The 18,138-nt window shown below is 42.8% G+C and overlaps 1 pseudogene; it reads left to right on the top strand.

Annotated features, from left to right (window-relative positions):
- Positions 1-8,106: 8,106 nt before the first annotated feature.
- Positions 8,107-10,305, top strand: LOC147737482 (uncharacterized; annotated as a pseudogene).
- The last annotated feature ends 7,833 nt before the right edge of the window (positions 10,306-18,138 follow it).

The following is an 18,138-nucleotide window of genomic DNA, read 5'->3' as shown; positions in this document are numbered from 1 at the left end:
TCGAGAGATCTGGGATAAATCCATAATTCTTTTGCTCACCATGCCACCCCAGTTTAGACCTGGCCATAGGCAAATCAGTCTTGACCCTGTGCCTCATGGGAACAGTCCAGCCTGAACTGCCAAGCCAGCTCCCCCCTGGACCGGAAACAAGCATCCTAGGACCGGTTTCACCCCTCTTCTGCCAGGATAGCTTGATTCCAGTGACACAGTGAGCCCAGGACACACGTCTGGGCATATCTGGCGCACTTATGGCGAGAAAGTAAAAGACACACAATTGATGGACGGAATGCAGAACAAATCAAAACATTCACCCCCAGTCAAGAGATCTGGGTTAAATCCATCATTCTTTTTCTCACCATGCAACCCCGGTTTAGACCTGGCCATATGCAAATCAGTCTTGACCCTGTGCCTCATGGGAACAGTCCAGCCTGAACTGCCAAGCCAGGTCCTCCCAGGACCGGAAACAAGCATCCTAGGACCTGTTTCAGGGTTTAACCCCTCTTCAGCCAGGATAGCTTGATTCCAGTAGCACAGTGAGCCCAGGACCCACGTCTGGACATATCTGGCACACTTAGGGTGGGAAAGCAAAAGGCACACAATTGATGGACAGAATGCAGAATAAATCAAAACATTCACCTCCAGTCAAGAGATCTGGGATAAACCCATAATTATTTTGCTCACCATGCAACCCTGGTTTAGACTTGGCCATATGCAAATCAGTCTTGACCCTGTGCTTCATGGGAACAGTCCAGCCTGAACTGCCAAGCCAGGTCCTCTTCCCTGGACTGGAAACAAGCATCCTAGGACCAGTTTCGGGGTTTCACCCCTCATCAGCCAGGATAGCTTGATTCCAGTGGCACATTGAGCCCAGGACCCACGTTGGTAATTCAATGGCTGAGGGGGCAGCCAAATCTGCAGTAGCCACTTGTTCAGTAGCAGCAGTCATTACGTCTTTGACTAAAATTGATGATGGTATTTTGGTGGCTATAGCTGAGACGAAGGAGGGAACAGAGTTTCCCCAAGGTTTCCCTTCATGCTATACATATCACTTGTCTTCCGATCAAGTCTCATTTGCAACTATTCTGTCAGTTGGGGAGCGACTGATTCCCAACGAGGACCGCAGACTTTCTTTGATCATTGCCGCTCATGAAGGCGTGACTTCTGCCCATGCCGGAGTAACTGCGACAATTTCACTTTTACAGCAACGTTTCTGGTGGCTTGGTTGACATAAACAGGCACGTAAATATGTTCTTTCTTGTGATATTTGTCAACAAATTAGGCCTTCTACTGTTATACGTCCACCCTACAGTCAACTTTACATCTCTAAGAAGCAGCCATTTGGTTGCATTTATCTTGATCACTGCTGTCCTTTGACGTCTGATACTGCTTTTAAACACATCTTGGTTGCAGTGGATTTGTGCACTCGATTCCTTTGGGTTTGGCCGCAACGCAATGCTGACACTCAAACTGTTATAAAAGATTTGCGTGTCTTTGTTGGGACATTTTCCTGTTGCACCTTCCATTCTGAACAAGGTCCTGTGTTTGCCTCTAAGGCTTACCGGGATGCAATTAAGTCCCTGGGGGTGTAGGTGAAATTCTTGTGTCCTTATCAGCCTTTTTTTGTCCTTTTTCGAGTTTTATATAGCGTAAACTAGACCGGAGGATTTCAGGTATCAACGAGCTTTACAAGAGCAGCGGTTTCATTACAGATGGACACATTCATTTATTTTTATTAGGCACAGGGAGATTATGTAATTTGCCTAGAACCACTGGATGTTGAGAGTGGTTGCCGAAACTTAAACCCGGCTCCCCAGCTTCAAGGTCAAACGCTCTAGCCGTAAGGCCACATCCTCTCCCCAATTTATAGCAAGCCACACATCAACATCCAAAGCCCAACGGAAATCATTTAAACTCTAGGATATCAAATTTAACTGTGGGTTAAAAAGAAGTTAATGTCATCAAACATTCCCCAAGCGCATGTTGCATGCGAAGCGAAATCAAGGAACGTGCACTTAGCTTCTCCGTGTTCTGCACTCTGTTTTGAAGCAATTCCTTCACGGGAGCCGGCTCGAAGGAGTTCTCCGCTATTTCAGAAGATCTCCGCGAAAGGCGATGACGCAGCGGGAGGCTTGTTCGTAGGGGAAGTCCTCACTCTGCCATTGCGACGAAAGGAAATGAAAGCCAAGCAATAAGTGTTGTGGGGCATGGCTATTTATGGCCAATTGTTGTGCGTAGGCGGGCATGTTGTAGCAACATGTCTAGCAACGTTGCTTCACCACGAGATTAGCTGCAGCATGCCGCAGTCTCGTGTGTTGCCCTGGGAACCGGGAACAAAGCTGATGCGTGTTTTTCTTTAGCGTGTACCGGTTCTTTTTAAAATAGAACATTCTCTTACGACTGCCATTTGGAGTTTACAAAGTATTTGGCAGCTTGAATTGGCCTAAGAAATGGATGCCCCCAATGTTAAGGAGCAATGGCAAAGTTAGTTGGTCTAACATACAAGCATTGGTAAAAGCAAACATTCTTTTAAACATACATTGCAACATGGTTAATGTAGAAACCATGGGGATGTCGACAGATGACACAAGCCACCATGGACCCTGTGTGATGTGTCTTCCTGACACTCATGGGTGTCATAATATCTTGGGTGCCTATAACCTGGTACTAGGGACTTATAAGGGTACCCCAGTATCCAATGTGGGGTGTACTTAAGTACTGAACATGACAATTTAGGGAGAAAGCAGATAACATGGGGTCCTGATTAGCAGGATCGCAGTCAGACTAAGATATAGCTTAGCACCAGGAAAAAAGTGGGGGTAACCTTAGAAGCAGATCCTACTTTCCTACAGTAAACTATTAAATTTTACTAATAATACATAGGTCAAGCCCACTCCAATTTATACAACAGTAGACATACTGTTGAACACAGGGGAGGTAAAATGTACTAGTCCCACTCCATGCAGTGCAACAGTAGAGAAAGTGTTGGATTGCAGAGGGGTAAAATTTACAATTCCCACTCCACTTAGTGCAACTGTAAAGAAAGTGTTGGATTAGGGAGGGGTAAAAGTTACTATTCCCACTCCACTCAGTACAGCTTTAGGGAAAGTATTGAATTGCAGAGGGGTGAAATTTACTATTCCCACTCCAGTCAGTGTAACAGTATGAAAAGTGTTGGTTTGTGGAGGGATAAAATGTACTATAACCACTCCAGTCACTAATTCACTTCAACAAAATAAAATAATTTCAGAAACAGACTAAATAACAAAATAAATGTACATTTAAAAACTATATATTTTTCAAATAATGAAATATTTATTACAATGTTTAATACATATAAATTACTACAAATATTATTATAATTAAGATACACTATTTATTTCTCTGACCAGGTCCCCAATCTTCGGACCAAGGCAGATTTTGCTGGCATAACCATCACTTCCCCAGTGTTCGTGTGTTTTACTTAGCCGTTCCTTTATAAACGCGAAATTCATTGAGTTCCTGTAAAACAGGCAAACGTTCATTGTTGTCAAATAGTGTTTCAGCCACCACTGTACTGACACTATCGAGGTCCGGTACCTACATTCTCACACCAAACAGGAGTTCATAAGGAATACAACCCCCCTAGGGATTTTACTTGGCATGTTGTTAAGTGCCCTCTGAACAACATTGCTTTTGAGGACTGCTTTAGTCATGGTTTTTCCTCTCAACTACCGAATTTTCCTCAGGATGGTAAGGGAGGAGTACTGCAAGGCCACACCCAAACCTCCTATGGCTTCTTTGTAAGCCAGAGAGCTAAAGGCCAGACTATAGTCGCAATGTAGTGTGCTATTGAGTATGTTCCAATGAAGACTCACAAATCCTTTATTACAGTTTGAGCATCAGCTGAGCGCTGTGGCCAAACCCACAGGAATCTGGATCATGAATTCACTGCCACCAAGATGTACTTGTAAGCCCCATCTGATTGCAAGGCACCGCAGGGATCCCAATACACACATGCCAAGGGCTTGTCTTAAATCAAACGAGATGTCTTTGCTGGACGTGCCAAGGTGGAGCCCTTCATCTGCTGGCAGATGTTGCATTTAAGGACAAAATCCTTGGTCTGTTTTGATAGACCTGGCCACCAATAGCGGTACTTCAGTAATTAAACTGTACCAATAATCCCTGCATGAGCGAACCCAGACCCTACTAGTGTGCTCACTGACTGGTTTTAGCCAGCCTGCCGCCACAGACGAGTTTCTGACCCCTTGGGTGTGGGCCTTTGCTCTCAGGTGTCAGAAACAAATCCTGCCCGGGTAGATGATTTTTTACACCCCCTCCCACAGAATGACCTACAGATTAGCATTCCAAGGCAGGTCCAAGAGACAACCGCCTTTGGTATGCCAATCTGGATTCCCTCACAGGAGAGGATGCTGACCGCCTTTGACCAGGGCCCATTTGGCACTTGAGCAAGGCAGGAAAATTAGTAGTCAGATAGGCGTGTTCACCTCCAGGCTAGTACCATCCTTCAGGGGGACTACCTGAAATGATCACAACCTTTCAGAGTCTGCCATCTTTGTGATGGCCAACTGAAGAACTCGTGAAAGTAGTGATATTGGGGGTGTAGGACCCCAGGGGTCAATAGCTGAATGGCTATTACCCTAGACTCCGCTAACGCCCCTAAATCTAGTATTTATGGGAGACTCTGGCATCAGGAGATCAGATCCTGCCGACCTAAAAGAAGACGGACAGACGTGAAGACTCGCAAGAAACAAGAACAGAAGATCCAGCAACTGACTTAGCGGCCACCCTGCTGACCTGTCTGTTATTAGACAGTTGCACCGAAACACAACTTGTCCTGCAGCTGCGATGTCTCCAAACCCTGGGAGAACTGCCAGCACTTCGGCCAAGAACTAGAAACTCCTGTGGAACAGCAGAGCTGCTCCCCTGCACCTTGTAGGTACCAAGAAAGAACTGTAAGGCTCCAAGACCGTGAAAACCCGACATTGGAAAGCATTGCTATACCTGAGCCACCTAGCACCTGGGTGAAGTAGGCCGACAGTGCCAACCCAGTCACCAGACCCGATGCCCAACTTGAGTTTCACCTCTGTGGACATATCAATGCCACTTGTGGCCTCTGCTTGCAGGCCCCCTCTACCACGACGCTCCCTGTGGCAAAACCTGATGCCTAAAGACACTTCTGCACCCGTTACCCGTGGCCCAAGGAGACGAGGACTGAAGGCTTCTCCGTGTCCCGCAGCATTGTGTGGCCTGAGCCCCCCTGTTGGTTTAGCCCGTCTGGCCTCCCAATCCAAACCTGCAGTCTCCTTTCATGCAGACTGATCCCCATAGACTAACATTGGGCACCGGACGCTGTATTTTGCCACTGCACCCTGCTGCCCGAGGGCCACTGGAGGTGACCTGCTGGCGCTGCCTTGGACCTTGCCCCATACTTACCTTAAGTCCTAGAGATTGGTCTCGTAAGTATCATTACTCTACTGTATCCCATACTTGTTTTTCCTCCCGTAAGATAACATTGCAGCTTCTGAAAATGGACGAAGTGTTGACTTTTTAAAATTGAAAGAATTTCTATCTCGAAACGTACTTACCTGATCATATTGATTCTGTCACTTACATATATATAAATGTATTTGTTATTTTTATAAATTGGGGGATCTCGTTATTGAGTTGTGTGTATCGTTTCTTTATTGTATGTGTATTTTACAGATGTCTAACACTGATCTCTGATAAGCCTAAGGCTGCTCGGCCTCACTACCCCCTAGAAGAGTATCTTGGGATTGCTAGAGCAAATCCTGTCCACTTATAGGAATATGTGGACTCTTTGTACAGTATACCTCTTTTTGGTGTACTATATACAGATCCAGCTTCCGACACTCCTCTTAAGCACCTACCTCTGCACATTCCCTGTTTACTCCTCATTAGCATCTACCTGTGTTTCTCCTCTGTTTGTACCTCATAGGTACCTGCGTGTGCACCTCTTCTGTTTGTACCTCATAAGCAGCTACCTGTGCACCTCTGTTTACTCCTCATAAGAACCTACCTATACACCTCCGTTATTTACATCTTATAACCACCTACTTGTGCACTGCCTGTCTTTGTGCCTCACAAGCAGCTACCTGTGCGCCTCCTCTCTTTATACCTCATAAGCACTTACCTGTGCTCCGCCTCTGTTTAAACCTCATAATCACCTACATGTTTACCACCTTTACTTATATATCGTAATTACCTAAATATTCGACTCCTTAGTTTATACCTCATAAGCACCTACCTGTGCACCTCCTCCGTCTATAGCTCATAAGCACCTACCTGTGCACGTCATATGTTTGTACCTTGTGAGCTTCTGCAATGAAGCTTGTAATCCTACACAGACAGCAACGGGCGCATGATTATCAGGCAATTATCTGGCATCTGCTGTGTGAATGCATCAAGTATGTTCCCCTGATTCAGCTAAAAAATAACCTGTTAAATGAGTACACAGACATTGTGAGCGGGTAATAACAGGGAGCAAGTTAAACCGAGATGTAAGAAATGCCTTAGGTTAGAAATGCTATATTCAGCTGCAGATGACGGATACCTCCTCGCGCGCTGCCAAAACCCCGTCCGGCCAAAGAGTAGCCTACTCGGCACAAAAGAGACAACACTAAGTCAGATACCCCTGAAAGGAAGAAAAAAAAGATGAATATGCAGACATCTGCTGGCTGCACTGATATGTCAGATAAATTATTGGTTGTCATAAAGTCTCAATAATAAGGACTAATTACCTGTTATGATTGAATATTAACTTATAGATCAGTGTTTGTTTGCTTTATCTGCGCTTACAATGTAAGGGTCGGGCATTACAATGAACCACTTGTGGTTTTACAGCAAGAGCTGTGGAAGGAGCTGCGGCTTGAAATGCAACAAGGTCTGAACTTTAGATACTTTAGGAGAACTAAAGAATCTCTTGTGTATGTATTGTGTGCGGCCAGAACCAGGCCCTGCAAGTTGAACTAGTTTTAGAGAGATGGACGGATGTTACTGCAATAAAAATATCTACCTCATCACATGATAATGTTCCAATCTTTCAGATTAGAAGAAACCAGAAATTCTTGAACCAACCCCGGCGTGGGCTGAGATGGTGGCAGTGATTACTTAATGAACAGCAAGGTAAAGACAAGAGTTAGTACTTGAGCTGATATATTGTGAACAGGAAAGCACTGAAGTATGTGAATGCAGTTACCTTTCTTATGTACCTCCAGAGGAGTCAACTTTGTTGTACACTTCCTGAAACTAAATAAACAACCGTACACCCTAATCTCTCTTTTTCCACAATCTGTTGTTTAAATGAAATATTGTCCACGTGCATCTAACTAAAGCTTTACCTCTAGCACGTGGTGCTCCGTGAGTGCCCTTTCTATACTAAGTTACTCTGTGAGCACTGGTAATTCACCTCCTTTTCAGAAGTTAATAAGATGTGACATGTTCAACAGATTGTTTGCTTAAATATCTGTGTATGGTGAAATAATCCTTGCTAAATTTCAAAGATGGTGAAGTTGAGATGTCATTAAAAGCCAGTTAAATATTGTGTATTCATATTGTGTTACATTTGCATTTCGTAATTTTAAATCTCTTTACATCCAACAGAACACCAGCTTTGAAAGCATGACTGGCTTTTGAATAACAGCTATTGTTCTGTAAATCTACAAATAATGGTCAGAAATAATGAACTACAGTATTCAGGAAAACATCAGCACAGTCAGAGACGGACAGACCTGAACATAAACTGACAGATTCCGGAAGAGGCTGTGATGGATAATTCAGTGGAAGTAAGAGTCTGAGCTGTGCACCTCCACGTCACAGGACTGAGGAAATGACCTCTAGAAAAGTAAGGCACAACACCACCTTCAGCTGTGATCATGGGATCGGTATAACGTGGTTACAGCAGTGAGTTGATTCCTAAAATGATAACAGACCATCATTCAATGCTCTAGGTGTATTGTAAACTCTTCCTGGCTATACCACAGCAACCAGTGTAGAGCACAACAGAGTGGAGACAAACAACTAAAGTGTTAAAGAAAGAGGAGTCCTGCTGTCTAACATTTAGAGCACTGTCCCTATTAAACCAACGGGAAGGATTTATTTTTACCCACAAGTGTCAAAACCTGTTATCCAATCCAAAGACAATATCTCTTGCAAGGAAGCCTGTCTAATATTATGCGTGTGGCAAGTGTTTAGTGGCCATTGTACTTTATTTTTAAATTGGAAATCAAATGTTGTAAATGCCAACAAATGCAGGAAATGTGGGAATAATACAAGTGCTTTATCAACCATGCTGGCCCTTCAGGAAACACAGTCATGGGATGTAGACAAATATATACCCGACCCAGAGACACTAATCAAGAAGGAAGAATCATACACATGCAGCAAAAGCTTTAGTTTCTCATCCATATTTAAGTGCCATCGTCAAACACACACAGGCGAAGAGCTGTTCAGATGCAGTGAATGTGTAAAGAGCTTTAGGCTGTTATCAACCCTAAAAAGACATCAGCGAATGCACACAGGGGAAAAACCATTCGAGTGCAATGAATGTGTGAAGAGTTTTAGTCAGTTATCAGATCTCCAAAGACATCAGCGAACGCATACAGGGGAAAAGCCATACCACTGCAGTGAATGTTTGAAGAGTTTTAGTCAGTTATCACATCTCTACAGACATCAGAAAACACACACAGGAGAAAAAACATACAACTGCAGCGAATGTGAGAAGAGTTTTAGTTGGTTATCACACCTCCAAGTACATCTGCGAACACACACTGGGGAAAAGCCATTCAGGTGCAGTGAATGTGTGAAGAGTTTTAGGCTGTTATCAGATCTCCAAAGACATCAGCGAAAGCACACAGAGGGAAAGTCTTACCATTGCTGTGAATGCGTGAAAAGCTTTAGTCAGTTATCACACCTCTACAAACATCAGAAAACACACACAGGGGAAGAAACATACAACTGCAGCGAATCTGAGAAGGGCTTTAGTTGTTTATCACATCTCCAAGCACATCAGCAAAAACACACAGAAGAAAGGCCATTCAGATGCAGTGAGTGTGTGAAGAGGTTTAGGCTGTTATCAACCCTGAAAAGACATCAGCGAACACACACAGAGGAAAAACCATTCAAGTGCAATGAATGTGTGAAGAGCTTTAGTCAGGTATCAGATCTCCAAAGACATCAACGAATGCACACAGGGGAAAAACCATACCAGTGCAATGAATGTTTGAAGTGCTTTAGTCAGTTATCACACCTCTACAGACATCAGAAAACACACACAGGGGAAAAAACATACAACTGCAGCGAATGTGAGAAAAGCTTTAGATGGTTATCACACCTCCAAACACATCAGCGATCACACACTGGGGAAAAGCCTTTCGGGTGTAGTAAATGTGTGAAGAGGTTTAGTCGATCGCCAGACCTACAAAGACATCAGCGAACACACTCTGAGGAAAAACCATACCGTTGCAGTGAATGTGGGAAGAGCTTTAGGCAGTTATCAATCCTACACGGACATCAGCGAACACACACTGGGGAAAAACCATACCATTGCAGTGAATGTGTGAAGAGCTTTAGTCAGTTATCAATCCTACGCGTACATCAGCGAACACACACTGGGGAAAAACCATACCATTGCAGTGAATGTATGAAAAGCTTTAGCCAGTTATCAGCCCTCCAAGTACATCGGCAAACACACACAGGGGAAAAACCATACCACTGCAGTGAATGTGAAAAGAGTTTTGGTCAATTATCAATCTTACAAAGACATCAGCGAACACACACAGGGGAAAACCATACCACTGCAATGAATGTGTGAAGAGTTTTAGTCAACTATCAATCCTTCAAGTACATCAGCGAACACACACAGGGTTAAAACCATACCACTGCAGTGAATGTGTGAAGAGCTTTAGACAGTTATCACAGCTCCAAAGACATCAGCGAACACACACAGGGGAAAAGCCATACCATTGCAGCGAATGTGTCAAGAGCTTTAGTCGGTTATCACACCTTCAAGCACATCAGCTAACACACACAGGGTTAAAACCATACCATTGCAGTAAATGTGAAAAAAGCTTTAGTTGGTTATTACACCTCTACAGACATCAGCGAACACACACAGGGGAAAAACCATTCAAGTGCAGTGAATGTGTGAAGTGCTTTAATCAATTATCAGACCTACAAAGACATCAACGAACACACACAGGGGAAAAACCATTCAAGTGCAGTGAATGTTTGAAGAGCTTTAGTCAGTTATCAGACCTACAAAGACATCAACGAACACACAGAGGGTAAAAATCATTCAAGTGAAGGGGATGTATGAAGAGCTTTAGTCACTTATCAGAGCAGCAAAGACATCACCAAACACACACGGGAAAAGCTATTCAAATGAAGGGAATGTGCAAAATTCTTTACTCAATTATATGAGCTACAAAAACATCATTGAACATACACAAGGGAAAAAACCATACGACTGCAGTGTATGTGTGAAGAGCTTTAGTTGGTTATCACACCCCCAAAGGCATCAAAAAACACACACATGGGATAAAAAATGCAACTCTAGTTAATGTGTGAAGAGCTTTTGTCAATGACCAGCCCTACAGGGATATCTGACAACACACACATGGGAAAACCATACAATTGCAGTAAATGTATGAGAGCTTTAGTTGGTTATTATACCTCCTAAGACATCGGCAAACTAACACAGGGTTAAAATCATACCATTGCAGTAAATGTGTGAAGAGCTTTAGTCAATCTTCAGAGTTCAAAAGACATCAGAAAACACACACCGGTGGAAACCATTCAAGTCCAGTTAGTAAGAGAAGAGCTTTAGTTGGTTACCAAGCCTACAAAGCCATCAGCAAAGTACAGAAGATGATAAAGTTACAATTATGTGGGGCATTCAAACGCCGGAGGATGTTAAGTAGAAGATAGACACCCCGACTAGCAGAATGGAAGCAACACAGATATTTGTGGAATAATTGTGTCTACTCAGTGATTGATCAATTCATTTCTCTACAGATAAGAAAAATGAAGTTGCAGGAAACACATTAAGACATTAGCAGAGTGCAGACCAAAGAAAATAAATAGTGTTGTTTTTTACTTTGGTAAAGTAGAGTTATAAAGAACAACATCCACACACACCTGTTCATGCTACTTTTAAAATCAACACTATGGACAGGGCTTGGACTAACGAGGGTATTTTCAGCTAACTTTAGGGATTAATTCTAAAACCTATAAACCCAACACACTCGAACTGATTTAACTGGCAGGCACTGGAGAATATTCATAGTTAATTGTGGGCTTTAGGTGCTTTGTGCAACATTGATGGTTCCACTGCTGCAGCCAGAGAACAGAGTCCAAAAACATGAGAAGTGAAAGTAGGACATTGTGATCTGTAACTCTCTGGGTTAATGCATGCAGTGCACATGTACCTCCCAAGACCTGACACGGGAGAAGTGACGCTCATTTCCATCATCACATGCATCTGTAAATGCACCCACCATAGGGGTATTTCCCCAGTGACATTCAACAGCTGGATCCTTGGGGGATTGGACCGCTCACCACTGACTATGTAAATAATTAATTGTTTGATTAATTGCATGTAAAAATATTTTATGAGTTTCTTATTTGCGGAGAATCATTTGAGCAAATCCTAACTGTTTCATGGATACAATTAGTGCTCGATGGCAAAATTATTGATATGAGAAAACGATGTTGAAATGTTTACTTCTAATGAGGTTTCTTAAGGTTTGACGGTTAAGTAAAGATTAAATATTGAGCACTAAATAATTCCAGCTCTTAGAAGCTAGAATCCACAAGTATCGACTCTCTGTTATGCAGTTCGTGCAACCTTGACACTGGGAAAGAAATCTGGATTCAGAAGGAAAGGAGCACAAATTATATTCAGGTTTGTGTTTACAAGCTAAAAGGAACCCTCATTTTATAAACTCTGCTGGTGAATGCACAAACTTAAAAAGCATATGCTGTCTCGTGAGCAAAGAGTGAAAGTTTTTGATGCATTTTAGACTTTCTTAGCCCACAAATAAGATAGACCATAGCATTCAGAATCATCAGAAATTTGCTTTTGTGTTGCTGGAGCCACCAAATACAGTGTTCTCATAACCCAGCCTTGTATAGACGAAGGAGATCACCGATAAAATATTCATGTCACAAGAAAGAAAAGGAACACCTTTAGTAGCCAAAGATGGTAGAAACTAATGCATTCCACTGAGTTCATTTTAACAAAGCGCCTAGTCCTTGCTGCTGTGCATCATCACAACCATCTTGTAGTGGTAATTTGGGATGAGGTCACTTCCAGAACTTGGAAAGGAAACTGTTACTTGCTGTTAAATACCAGACTGAGCACAGCACATCTATGCCACCAGAGTTCTGTCCGTCACTGCATGTTTTGCATTGAAGGTTTTGTGAACCAGTGAGAGTCAAGCGTCTAAAGAGAGATCTCACCTGATGGATGCTTCTACCTGACGCTTCCTCACTTATAGCATAATCCCAGGTGCCAGTCTGGATCAGGAATCTTCAAGGCTATCACATTGCCAGTAGTAGACTCTAGCATTGCATCAATAGCAAAAGCAGCATCCGATGACATCACCAAAGCATCCCAGCACAAGGTCATCAATTCCCTTTTACCTACTCCTACGGTGCTGGTCCAGCGCTTACTCTCTCAAAGAGTCTTATGTTTTCCCACAGGCATTTTCCAACAAGTGGAGTATTGTGTCTCCTCCCTAGAGATCAGGGTTCAAACCCTGTAGGGACTGGGAAGGACTTAGATCTACAACAGATCCCCTCTTCATCTGCCCCTAGTGCCTCGATTCAGACCACGACTACTGGTCTTGTTACTCCTGCCAGAGCAAGCACACGAAGGCCATCAAGGACCATGAGGCGAGGCGCTTCATACGCTGGGCCAGGGACGAAGAGCGCAGTTGACACTGCTTCCGATCACACTACAGGTCAAAATGGAAAATTTCAAGAGACAAACTCTAGCTCTAATGTAACCGGCATTGAAACCAGTAGACTGTACGGTGCCAATCAACCACATCCTGGCCCTGCATTTGCATCAGATGTATCTATGTTTTGTAGGGGGTTCTATGCAGTAGTAGTTTGTAGTGCTACCCTTTGAGTTAACATCGGCACCTCAAGATTTCAGAGGTGATGGCAGTGGTTTCAATCCATCTCCGAAGGTTGGTCATACCTATTTTCCCAAACCTGAATGATTGGCTAATCAAAGTTAATCCAGAGGCGGTATCTCCCCATCTACAGTCAAGTGTAGCCCTACTGTTTGACCGGGGTTCTGGTCGAATGAGCCGAAATGAGCCGATTGAGCCGAAATCCCACCCGACGCCCACATATCCAGTTCATAAGGTCAGTACTGGACACCACTCTGCTGCAGGCCTTTCCTCCACCTCTGAGGACTGCAATGGTTCCTTCTTTCCAGCACACCGGGAGAGTCACAGTTCTGAAGGTCCTCTGACTCTCAGGTCTGATGGGTCTCTGCATTCTCCTAGTCCTGCATGTTCTTTGGCTCATTTGAACCCTGCAGTGGTGCCTCTATGAGCAGTGGCTACAGTACGGGGGAGACCCGTCTGACTCCATAATAATCTCGCCCAGTGCTGCAGTAGGAGTGGTTTGCCGATTATGAGTGGCGTCCACTATGGGTATTAGCTTAGGATATCTTCACCTGCTGGGGTACTCCTCAGGTGGACTTGTTTGCCTTTTTGGAAAATGCTCAATGCCAGCAGATCTGTGCCCCCCAGTATCCCTTCATGGGGTGTTGTGGGACATGTTTCAGTTGAGGTGACACTTTCAAGGGCACTACACATTTCCCCTCATTTCTTGTGTTCTGTGGAAGATGCACTAAGACCCAGTTCTAAGTAATTCTCATCGCCCTAGATTGGCCAAGGGAGTGTGGTATGAAGACCTTCAGCGCTTCTCCAGATGTTCCCTTCTCAAGCTGCCATGGAGACTAGACCTTCTCTCCCAGTCGGAGGGAATGGTGCTGCATCCCAATTTCAGAGGCATTCTCCTTCATGCCTGGAGATCCACAGAGGACATATGAACTCCTTGCAGCTGCCACCAGAGGTGGTAGATATCATCTCATCAGTGCGTCAAGCCTCTACCAAGTCCATCATAGGAAAAGGTTACTTACCTCCGGTAACAATATTTCTGGTGTATACTCTATCTACTTCACGTTTGATTGATGTGTTATAGGGAGAGTTAATAAGATCCCAAAAGTCGTCATCATATTAACTTTATTTTGGTTCGATGAACCATAAAAGTGCACAGTGCGAACAACATTATACATACATAAAAAGATCATAAAACCAGATCACATACAGATATTAATGTAGATGTAAAAAGAGAAAACAAAAATTCAGTCATAAAATAAAAATTGGCAAATACTACCCCCAACGAAATCCCAATACCAGAGACAAAAACCTCAATAAGAGAGACCTTAGAAAACTACTCCTCTAGTCGTCCAAGTTGTATGTATTATTTCCATTCATTCGGTCTTTGTTTCGGGTTTTAAAAACTGTAAAAATTCATCAAACATTAAAAGCACATAAGTCAATTATATACACGTTAAGGTCTAAATTTAATTCAAAAGCAAATTAATTAAAAATAAGTCTTAAGATAGAATTAATTACTATCTTGGCCTCCTACACGTAATATCAAAATCAAAAGCCATGTCAGCATAAGCCTAGTCTTTTTCACCGAGAAGCCCTCTTTTCTAGTCAATATGAATTAGCCATCCTTTATTCTAGGAACCTTTTCCAAATACACCTTTTGAAAAAGATGAATCTACATACTGTGAACACTATTGCATGGTTGAAATTGTATTTCAGTATCTGAGGGCCTCTAGGTGGTTAGACATCCCTAAGTTCCTGCAGATCTGTACTATCCACATATGTCTAACTCTTTTATATGCTGGACAAAAGTAAAGTACATGTACTTCAGTTTCTTCTGCTGTTCCACAGGAGGGACAATTCCGATCGAATTCCCTCGACCAGGCAGTAGTAAATGTGCGCAGGGGGAACAAGCCATTCCTGCACTGCACATACAACTTCCTGGCTAGTACTGGCTGGATCTCATCTAAGAAAGTCTCATATCATGAATTGGTGAGTGGGGGGAGGGGAGTTGAGGGTGGGGGCAGGGGGGGGAGAAATCAAAAAAATAGCAACTTCAGTCAAATAAATCAATTTCAAACAATCTTTTTGCCTAGAATACGGGATCATGTGACGGCTAAAGGGAGGAAAGGGATCAATCAGAATAGGAACATGTGGATTGAAACATGTATTTATACACTTCACCATGCGGTTAAGTCTAAGTTCAGAATTGCCATATTAAATGGGGAGATTAAAACTTTGTAATTGGAATATTGCAGGCCTGAATGACAGAAACAAAAGGGCACAGCTATATCAACTATTGAAGCAAGATCCAGTTGACATACTGTGCCTGCAAGAAACTCATATGGCAGATTCCGATAAAGACCTCTTGAAGATCCCAGGGTATAATGTGATCGTAGCCACTTCCCAAACAGCTAAAACCAGGGGGGTTGCAATTCTGGCCAAACCACTACTTGGTAATCCTAGACGCAAATTAGCTGACAAACACAGAAGGTGGGCTATAGTACAATTAGAACTGGGTCCCGCGATCTGTGCAATTTACGGGTCAAACTTAGATGACCCTACAACATTCAGGGATCTAGATCTAGAACTAGCCTCCTGGCCCTCTCCTCTTATCCTCTGTGGAGATTTTAATATTTCAGTGGGGGCTTATGTTCTTAATCAATTGCCCCTGAACTACAATGGCCGTAAGCCTAAGGTATACAGGGCCATACGCCAATTAATGGATAACCATAATTTGCGAGATGTCTGGGACTTGAAAAAACATCATGATTCTGGTTTCACTTTCTTTTCATACCCCCACTATAAATATGTCCGAAATCGATTACATCATGACCTCCTTGATGGATCCGGAAATATTAGATATAATCAAATCCCCAAGAACAATATCGGACCATAATGCACTTACCCTTATCATCAATCTGCCTAGTCATAATATACCCAAATCGCAATGGACCTTTGACAGAAAGTTACTTGTCAATGCGGAATATATAACCCATATAACATCCTGGGCTCAGGGTTTTTTTGACTGTAATAGATTTAGTGCGTCTAGACTGATTGTATGGGATTGCTTTAAAGCATCACTAAGGGGTGAAACTATTTCTTCTGTTGCCAAAAGGAAAAAGAGGGAAGATATCAACAACTATGAGCTTAAACTGGAGCTGTCCAATCTCGAAGCTCAACATGCAACCCAGATCCATCAAGGAGACCTAGCCTATGATACTCTTCATAAAATAACAGTTTCGAAAACTGAAATCAACAGTTCATTAATTAGGAAAGCCGCAGAAACATATGAATCAAACAAAAGAAGTCTATATGAATCTGGGGAAAATGTTGGCAGGCAGTTAGCCTTACATACACGCCAAAAACAATCATACAATAACATAAAAATGATTGAGTACGAGGGTCACCAATATACCTCCGCACAGGACATAATAGGAGTATTCCAGAGGTACTATCAAAAATTATATCAAAATGAAGATCAATACTCTAGCAGAGAATTAAAAACTTTTCTCAACAACTGGCTATTAGAGATAGGCCACAACCCACTGATTGACGAATCAATTAAAGAAGAATTGGATAGGGACATCTCGATTGTAGAACTGGAACGGGCGCTAGCGGAGCTCGCAAATGGCAAAGCCGCAGGTCCCGACAAAATTCCCTTGGACCTCTACAAAATATTAAACAAACAAATATTACCCTACATATTAGATCTTTTTCTAGGGGTCCAATGTAATTCAATACCACCAGAATCTTGGAAGCATACCAATATAGCAATATTTGCTAAAAAAGGCAAACCCCCACATCTCCCATCATCATACAGACCCATTTCTCTTATAAACTCCGACTCCAAATTATATGCCAAAGTCCTAGCTAATCGGTTGAGTCGGGTCATCGAACGTCTTGTCTCCCCGTGGCAACATGGCTTTATCCCGGGGAAGGGTACCACAGATCATACCCGCAGAGCCATTGCCCTTTTTTGACATCATGGGCGCCACGGGGGGTAGGATGTCGATGATCCTACTCGATGCCGAAAAGGCATTTGACCGTGTTTCCTGGCAATTTCTGTGGAACACACTGGCGTTGAACAACATCGGGTACAAATTCATCAATGCTATAAAGGCCCTATATGTTGGACCACAGGCTAAACTTAACATATGTGGCTCGCAGTCGGAGTTTATTGAGATACAAAGAGGCACAAGACAGGGCTGTCCCTGTTCCCCGTTATTATTTGCCCTTTATATAAACCCCCTTATTTTAAAACTTCTTTCCTCACCTCTTATTAAACCTGTTACGGTGGATCGATTCTCAACAAAAATTCTGGCCTACGCCGATGACGTGGCTGTTCTAACAACAAACCCAACTGAGGCGATTAGCGAAATTGAACTAATTACTTATACTTTTGGTATTTACTCAGGCTATTCCCTTAACAGGGATAAAACAATGGTCCTATGCACGAATAATACGATATTTGAAAGCCCTTATAAAGTTAAACAAGCCACATACTTAGGGGTCATTATATCCTCCAACGTGAGCGAAATTAATCACCTTAACTATACCCCCCTGAATAAGAAGATTAAAGAAGATCTTAGAAGAGTGGACAACTTACATCTGTCTATTATCGGAATGGCCAACTATCTAAAAATGAACATCTTCCCAAAAATACTCTATCTATTTCGAACAATACCGCTCTTGGCCGGAGGTAACTATATAAAGACTCTTGACTCCTCCATGTCGAAATTTATTTGGAGTTACGGAAAATTAGAAGGGCTCTACCATACTTAACTCTACCATTAGAAAGGGGGGGATTAGCTATCCCTAATTTAACATTATATTTATGAGCATAACTGATCCAACACATGGGCCCTCTGTTAAACTCACGTACTCTACGTAATAATGAACATTATTGTATCCCTTCTATCTATGAGCTTAGCCTGGGGACTAAATGTCAGGGGTTATTTCTGAGGCAGGTTGAACCATCTTA

The sequence above is a fragment of the Lissotriton vulgaris genome, chromosome 1_1, assembly GCF_964263255.1.
Source record: "Lissotriton vulgaris chromosome 1_1, aLisVul1.2, whole genome shotgun sequence".
NCBI classification, from domain to species: Eukaryota; Metazoa; Chordata; class Amphibia; order Caudata; family Salamandridae; genus Lissotriton; species Lissotriton vulgaris.
The sequence above is the reverse complement of the archived record's forward strand: the minus strand, read 5'-3'. Positions and strand labels throughout refer to the sequence as shown.